At 46.1% G+C, this 8248-nt stretch overlaps 1 long non-coding RNA gene across 3 annotated transcripts; it reads left to right on the forward strand.

Moving 5' to 3' along the window:
* Positions 1 to 2836: 2836 nt before the first annotated feature.
* Positions 2837 to 7825, forward strand: LOC139056333 (uncharacterized). Of its 3 annotated transcripts, none has more exons than XR_011512291.1 (4): positions 2837 to 3173; positions 3235 to 3403; positions 5573 to 5789; positions 7579 to 7825. It is a non-coding gene; the product is annotated as an uncharacterized lncRNA (long non-coding RNA). The 3 variants fall into 3 exon arrangements; XR_011512290.1 differs by having other exon boundaries at positions 2867 to 3173; positions 5682 to 5789; positions 7579 to 7815; XR_011512292.1 differs by lacking the exon at positions 5573 to 5789 and having other exon boundaries at positions 2880 to 3173; positions 7579 to 7767.
* The last annotated feature ends 423 nt before the right edge of the window (positions 7826 to 8248 follow it).

Below are 8248 nucleotides of genomic sequence, written 5' to 3' on the forward strand. Positions count from 1 at the left end.
TTCAAGTGAATAGCTTTCATGTTGTCGTTGAACCTGCTTTGAGTACACCACAATTTTCAGCAGAATTACGCGCTACTAGTAATGCTGCGCGAAGTGACATGCAAGAATGAGAGCGTGTACGTGTAAAACAAACTGCTTCGGCCTTCTTGTTACGTTACTCGTGAACGCTACTTAGACTTAGTGAACCAATTGCCATCACTGCAAGAAACTACAATTTCGTCGAAAGTCGCCAGAGCACAACCAGTTTATTCAAGTACAAGTGAACAGATGTGTTGCGATGTCTAGCTCACTGTGTCGCGGCGCTTTCCAAGCAGCCGCCGCCGCTACCGCCGCGCGCCGCGACACCACACCAACCCAGCTCCCTTGGCGGACGTCAAAGGACTCCCGTGCGGGCGTCAAAGCAGGCCAGCGTGACACGGTGACATCAGATAATATGCACCACAAGCAGTGCAATGTACTTACAAAGCAACTAGTCTGCGCGCGTTGTCTCTGTCTACAGAGGAAACTTCGACTGAGTATTAAGGCTCCGAGCGCAACGCTCAAGCGATATCAGAAACTACGCCTTGCGAAGAAGAGGCTGCTTTGGCCGGCTGCTGCGCATCAAAAGCAAAAGAATGAAATCTTGGCTCTGAAGAAGGCTTTCAGAAATGCCCGATAACAGAATCGAGGAGCGTTGGCCGAACTTCCTTGCATTTATGACATCGTTTAAACAGTTGAAAGCAAAGTCTCCGTGTGGCGCGCGGTACATTGCGGACTGGCTTCTTAATTGCTTAATGCTGAGGATAGCGAGCCCTCGAGCATATAAGCTTCTATCTGACATGAACATGCTGCCCTTGCCCTCCCTGAGCCGCCTCACAAAAATTCTGAAAGGAATACCATATGCAAGTATGGGGTCAATCCTCTGTATGGAAGCTATTGGGAAACAGCTGGGCAACATAGCAGATGGGAAGAAATTCGGCACACTGATTTTGGATGAAATTAAGTTACGCCAGGCGCACAATTTCAACAAGTCAACCTTCAAACTTGATGGTTTTGTGGACTACGGTGGTATTTCAAATGAAGGAACTGACCAACTTGCAGATCATGCGCTCGTGCTGATGTTCGTACCACTTCTGGCGAGCTGGCTGCAACCGATTGCCACCTTTGCCAAGAAAGGTGCTGCGCCTGGCAAGACTTTAGTAGAGCTGGTGTGGCAAGCAGTAATGCAATTGCATAAACATGGTGCTATGGTGATCGCCGTAGTCGGTGACGGAGCTGCGAACAATCGCTCGATGTGGCAGCAGATGGGAATCAGCGGCAGCGCAACCTCACCTTCTCACAAGATTCCACATACATGCCTGCCTGAGCGCGCGTACCTTTATTTCCTGTGTGATGTGCCACATGCCCTGAAGTGTGTACGCAACCATTTGCTCAAGCACAAATATGGACAGGTGAGCTGGTAGGTTATTTCGTGCTGATTGGCGTCGATAACTCGCTGACATAGCAGGTGCAAGCAGCCAGAAAGAGGGCAAAATTGCTTTGAGCAAAAGTAGCTCAAAATTACTTTTTTGTGCACAAACTGTGTTTGTTAGTTTTGTTCGTCAAAAAGAAAATGAATTAAGCTTTGACATAAATATCTTCATAGTATCTAACTTCGTCCTTGTCACTGCTCACAGATCACTTCCAACTCATATGCACGTCCCATAATATCCGCGGACAACTATAAAAAAATATATGTGTCAATTAAATTTATTAGGGGAAGAAGCGTTGACGGGGGCCGGTGGATCAATTCACCACAGCGTTGTCTCAAGCGACTGCTGGGCGTGATGCGTTAATGTCCCTACGTCTGCACAGGCGCTCGCCGTCTTTAATGAGTACAGATCTTAAGAATAAGCAGCAAAAAATAAAACCCCCGCTGAATGGAGCACCGTGGCGCTTTTATAGGGAAAAAGTTGGTTGAAAAGCGGAATCGCAGTGCACGACCTCTCATTTGCGGTGTAGTTGCAGCTTCTAAAGACTAGCTAGACATGTCATTCAAAGGTCCTTGGCACAAAATATTGTTCGGGCAGCCAAAACACAGTCGTCAAAGAGCGAACGGCACAGGCCAGTTGGGGAAAACGACCCACCGCAGAGATGACATCGCAGGAGTTAGACGATGCGCGCTGCGTGAGAGATATGTCACTGCAGCGCCGATAGTGCACAGACACCGTGAAGTACCCGTTACTTACGCGCGGCAGGTTTGTCACAAAACTTATACTGCGTATCTAAACTACATTTACCAACGGATAAAGGCCTGTTGGTGCACAAACGACGCGTCGCAGCAGTAGCAGACGACGCGCGGCGCATGACGAAAGACGCGACTGCAGCGCTGGTAGTTTCAGTGACACCCGTTTCGGGCACGACGGTCAATGGGCTCGCATACTCTAAGAACAGTTTACACCCTTTGGCTTGCCCCTTCTGCCACACAAAAATAATCGTCATCTGCCTTGATGCGTTTCCTTTCTTTATCGCTGTGAGCCCGGAACTTTCCAGTAACGAACGGCACGCGCGTTATCAGCATAGAACAGCTTACACCCTTTGGAGTGCCTCTTCTGATAACGCGCGTGCCATTCGTCACTGGAAAGTTCCGGGCTTGCAGCGATAAAGAAAGGAAACGCATCAAGGCAGATGACGATTATTTTTGTGTGGCAGAAGGGGCAAGCCAAAGGGTGTAAACTGTTCTTAGAGTGATATAGGGAGCTGCGAAACTGAAGTATGTCTAAGAGAAGCGTATCCCCGCAGGCCGGCTGTACCCGGTTTAGAGGAAAACCGGATGTGACGTGAGCCAGTGCCGTACTCCCTGCCCCCAGATAGGTACTTGTACGCCTAGGGAAAGACGCTGTTAGGTGCTGCTGCAAAATCCCTGTGGTTTCTGCCGGTTACAGGGCTACACCTCGCTGGATTGTGTTGAGTCATGCCGTCCTTGCGCGGCGTCATTGTCGGCGAGTCAGGTTAAATTCTTTAATAGGTCGCGCCTGCGCCTAATTGAGTCTATTAAAGACTGCACATTCAGTTTTGCTGGCTACAATTCAGTGTGGCTGGCGTGGGCTGTCTCCACGATGCGCTTCGAGCGCGTCGATTTCGCCGTTCTTTATGTTGGCGGAAATGACCGTAAAAGCAACATGGATCTACAAGAAATATGCAGCAACATCAAGGTACTGAAATCACAAAATTTGAAACAATAAGCGCTAATAGTTGTTTTCTTTTAAATTTTAGGCCTTGATTGTTCAGCGAGACGGCGCCCGTCGTGCTGGTTTTCAAGGTGCTCTCTCGCTGGCTAGAAGATGCTGATGCGGAACAGAAAATGCAAAAACGTCGCTTGCTCAACCGCAAATTGACGGCTACGCTGAAGCGCATGCCGTGTCTGCGGAATTTGAACCCCGAGGTATGGACCCCTTTTTTCCAGCGGCATGCCGTTACATACCGTCAGGAACACGCTTGGCTTATTTCTGACTCGGTAAAAAAATGTTTCACTTTTTCTCGCTGCTGAAGAAATGCGGACCGTTTGTCGTAGTTGTCTCCATTACAGGGTGGCATTACTGCGGTGAACAAAGCAAGTGTTGCCGTACATACTGTGCGCACTTCACCCTTTGTTGGGCGGTCGGAAAATATTGGTCCCACTATTCAGGGCAACTTCGCTACTCTGTAGCGGTGAAGTGTAATTTCTACCATTGAACGTTCCTGTGTAGACATGTTTCTGAATCACGTTAAGCACATTTTTTCGTCAAGTTCTTTGTCAAACACGCGATAGGGCGGTTGCGCAGATTGTTAACTTCCCTTTCTACAATGTTTGGTTTATTCTGTCGCCGTCCTTCAAACCACCACAGCGGCAAATGGATTCTTTTGATCGAAATTCCGCGTTTTCATAATAGCTGAATTGGTGCGGTTAGGTGTCTAAATTTCTCGTGCCCACAGCTACCAAAACAGGTGATCAAATTATTAGCATCGCGAATAAATCGCATTCCCATATGCAAGCTGCTACATATTTTTGATTGATTGATTGAATAACTTTAATGAGCGGTTCTTAAAACGAAACCCTCTTTGCCTCTTCCTTGCTCAGGGGGTGGTGGCTGCTGCAGTCCTGCCAATATTGGTCACTGTGTATGGCACTGGATATGTGCTGCTTGGCATGTGTCCAAATGGCAACTTGGATTACCTGTTAAGTGCAGCTCAACATGTACCACTGGGTAGACACGTAGAACAAGAGGCAAGAAATTAAGTATACAACAGGAAATTTAAGAAGTCAGCCACAGAGAAGTCGGAAAGTCAGCATCGAAAGCAACCGAGTATGGACAAAAATGAACTAAACGAGACCAGGACATGCATTGTGTGCAGAGTTATAGAAGTGAACGAGTGGTTGCATTTTACTGAATATTACAAAGGCTTCACTTATAACCGATTTTCACATATGCATGGAATCTGCTAACTTTTCTGTGCAAAACTCTACCGGAAAGGATATATTGCATCCATCGGTGTTAATATATTTCCTAGCATATTTTCTCTTTTTCAGCTAACATACACATCCCCGTTAAATCAAATAGATCACTGTAGATGGCTGCCACAAGCATATTACAAGAACTGTGAATTGGAAGCTGTTGGCTACCTGTGGCACGAAGTCATGCAAGGGTACATGTAGTCTTTGTGTGCACATTGACTTCATGTTTTACTCATTTGACTGGCTCCTATTGCACTCCGGCTGAATAGCAATAACACACAGGCCACTTTACGCTCGAGCTACTCGAAAGCCTGCGAAAGCTGCAGGTACATTCATAAAAGTTCATAAGTACATGGCATTAGTGAAAAAAATTAAAACCTTTTCTGGTACAGCCATGCGTTGTCGGAAGTGTCTCAATGCATTGCAGTGATTAAACAGGCACATATTGGCTGTACCACTTGGATTTCAGCGTGCACGCGTTGGCTGGATAAAAAATTCTACCATATTTTAACTCCAAACATTAGCTCACGGGTGGAAAGCGGTTTCTGTTGTAAATAGATGTGGCTTGCACACAAGGTATGCTGCATGAACAGAAGGTGCTGCAGCCACATAACCTGACCTTTGATCTTCATTATGCTCACAGATTGAAGGGATGGAACTAAGAGTGTGTCTTTTAAATGCTTGATTTCAGCCAGTTAAATTTGCCAACACGGGGTATTCAAACCACTGGTGTCCATCTGCTGTTGGGCTGGATTCTCAATTTAGTGAGAATACTAACTACTGCGTTCATTGGTGCTGACAGATATCAAGTCAGTTGTAGCTCGGCATTTACTGTATTCCGTTTGTCACCAAAATGCTAGAGAACCACTCGAGATCCTTTGATGTCAGCATCCTCATAATCAGTGGGCACCCCATAAGAAAAATAGGTCAATTTTGGATGGTATCCTTGCAAGTGTGAGAAGGCTAGGCCACAGAAACTCTCGTTTCTGATTTGTGCACTATTCAGCCACGTTAAAATGTGAGGAGCCTAGACATCTAAAAGACGAGGAGCAAGCAAATTGAATGTAGCTACCAAGCAAAAAATGTGGAAGCGCAAGCTGTTGATTTTTTACTCTAAAGGCACGTTCACACTGAAGAGGGAGCGGCTAAACCGGGCAAAGCTCTTGGCCAGGCGGATAAAAGCAGGCGTTAAACGAGGCAGCAAGCCACTTTTTTTCCTGCCCGCCAGAGCTGTCCGCTTTGCTGCAGCCAATTGGAACACCAGACGACGCTGGCGTGTGCGCGACAAGGATGGACGACCGGTGCCACGAGACGGCGACAAGTGCACCACAAAAACGTAAGATACTCCGCCTCAGCGGTGCGGGCAGCCAGGCAAGCTGTCCAGTATACACGGTGTTTCAGCTAACTTGTGCCGAGGCTTTAAAAGAGAAAGACCGAAAGAAACTAGGCCTGCAGTACTCAGATGCAATCAATTCAATAAACTACCCTTTTGAGCAACATTAGTACTTACGGCTCATTGAGAGACATCTGCTTTATTTTTTCAAGACAAAGGAAAGTGCACAAAATCGAAAAAAAGTACCATGCAACTATGCACTTTTTAGCAGTGATGAACAATGCGGCATGCAGACAGGATGTAAAAAATATGCAGTTCCGACACACTGTGAAAATTATGTAAGCAGCTTTCTTTGATGCTTCTGTTCGTTGATGGCATTTGGCAGTGATGTGTTAAATGTTACCTTGCATGCACCACTTGTGTTTGTAGTACACAGAGCTCACAGACAGACGTGCGCTCCGATGCTCAAGGTGGTGTTGTGCACCATCCATATCCTGTGAGAGTAGTGGCACTGTCATTCCCTCACATGGCGCATCGCATGGCGGGTGAGGTAGAGAAATCCGTTTATTGAATCCTTAGGAGAAATAGTTGCTGCCACGTCCTGTGCCCGACAGAGCAGTGCCTGCTGGCCACCCAGGCTTCTGTCACGCAGCGTGGCCTCCCAGTGTTGCAGTGTAGGGACATTGAAGTTTTGATGCTGGACCACCACTTGCATACTGTTGTTTTGACGGCGTGGTGCTGTATTGCAGTTTTGCATCTGCACATCCTGTGTCAGTTGTTGGCATGGACACACTTGCCGTGTTTATTTTTTCAGAAATAGCATAAACATGCCATACCACACCTTGAACTATCATTATATTTTTAGTTTGCCCACAACTGTCACCATGTCTAGTTGTAGTGTTTTTCTTTTAAAGAGACTCCATACGAAAGATGCTTTCTGATGGCATCTTTACCTTCTCGTGTGATCATTCAGCGAGCACAAAGTACTGCAGCTTCTGCAATGCTTTTGTCTATTCCTTCCAGGCACACTACTCTCAATGTATCATTAGCGCTGAAATAGAATACCACCTGTTGCTCAAAGCAGCTTCAATATAGATTCTAATCGGAATAGGCAGACTTGTGGCAGTATACAACTTTCTATAGCCATAAAAGGCAAGCTAGCATAGTGGGGCATCTCAATGCTCGTAAAAGCATTCAACTGCATGTATCTCCAAATAACTAAGCTCAAGCAGCCACTGTCAAAATCTTTGCTTGTCACGGTGAGTTGGTGCGGGAACTTGAAGGTGTCGCTTTTCCTTCATTTTTGTGTCTCTTATGTTTTTCCTAAGGCTCTTGCCACAGCAAAGTTGCTCTTGTGGTATTTTAGAAGGGTAATTTACTAATCACCTAGGCGATGTCATTTCCTACATTTGGTTGCACCGTGTGCATCAGTGCAATAAAATGGGTCAAACGGCTTAATACGAGATGTTGCCAGGCCTTTTTGGCACGACACTTGTGGATAACATTTTGGTGTGGCTTGGGCGAGACCGAAAGAGAGAAATTTACACATACGAGCACAAAGGCCAGGCACTGTTCCCTTGTGGCCTGCACAACCACTAGAATAGCAGCTAGTCTTATCAATTCATACTGAGTATCACAAAGTGGAACATTGCAAGAACTGTAGCTTGGTTGAGACAAGGCACTTACAGCTGCAGCTGAAACATGTGGTGTGATCAACATGTACAAGGTTACAATACTCTTCACACTTTTTGTATTTAAGACTTTTTAAACTTTGCCCACAATTTGATTACAGCTTTCCAGAGTTCCTTGGAAAATCCTCCCATGCACCTGCCATGTACATTGCCCCCCCCCCCCCCCCTCCTCCTCGATGTGGCATGCAAGATGGCAGCAGCAGCTGTGGAACAGTTGAAGAGGCGAAGAAAGGTCCACATTATAATAGGTTGTATGTAAATAAAACTGATCGAACACAACCGATTCGGCTTCCACTTTTGTCAAGACAATTGTCAGCAAACAAATGGAGTAATTTCAGTAGGGCGATACTAATAGTGCATAGAAATTCTTGGAATCCTCGTCAGCTTTCTTGCTGTTAACAGGCTGTGTTGGTGAGGTGGTTTAGGCAGGGAATGCCAATTCATGAGGGATGGTCATGGCCACCATGTTCAATGTATGTGCAGCATCAATCAGTTCTCTAGACCGAGTGCACTAATGTCATGGCAGGCCAGCACTTCGTCGCATGATATATTTTCAAACCTCGCATGCTTTCTTTGGGGCTCTGAGAAAATTAATGAAGCATGAAACTAAAATCGGCATGTTGCAGTTTTCAATACAACCATCACTGCATTTGTCCATTCTTGAAACAAATTTTATTGTACCGAATGCATACAGAATTGTGGAATATCCGAAGTACATTTTGCTTGTTTTGGTCAAGCAGCTGGCAGAACAAAACCACAAAGTTCCAAAGC

Source organism: Dermacentor albipictus, chromosome 2, assembly GCF_038994185.2.
Source record: "Dermacentor albipictus isolate Rhodes 1998 colony chromosome 2, USDA_Dalb.pri_finalv2, whole genome shotgun sequence".
Classification (NCBI taxonomy): Eukaryota; Metazoa; Arthropoda; class Arachnida; order Ixodida; family Ixodidae; genus Dermacentor; species Dermacentor albipictus.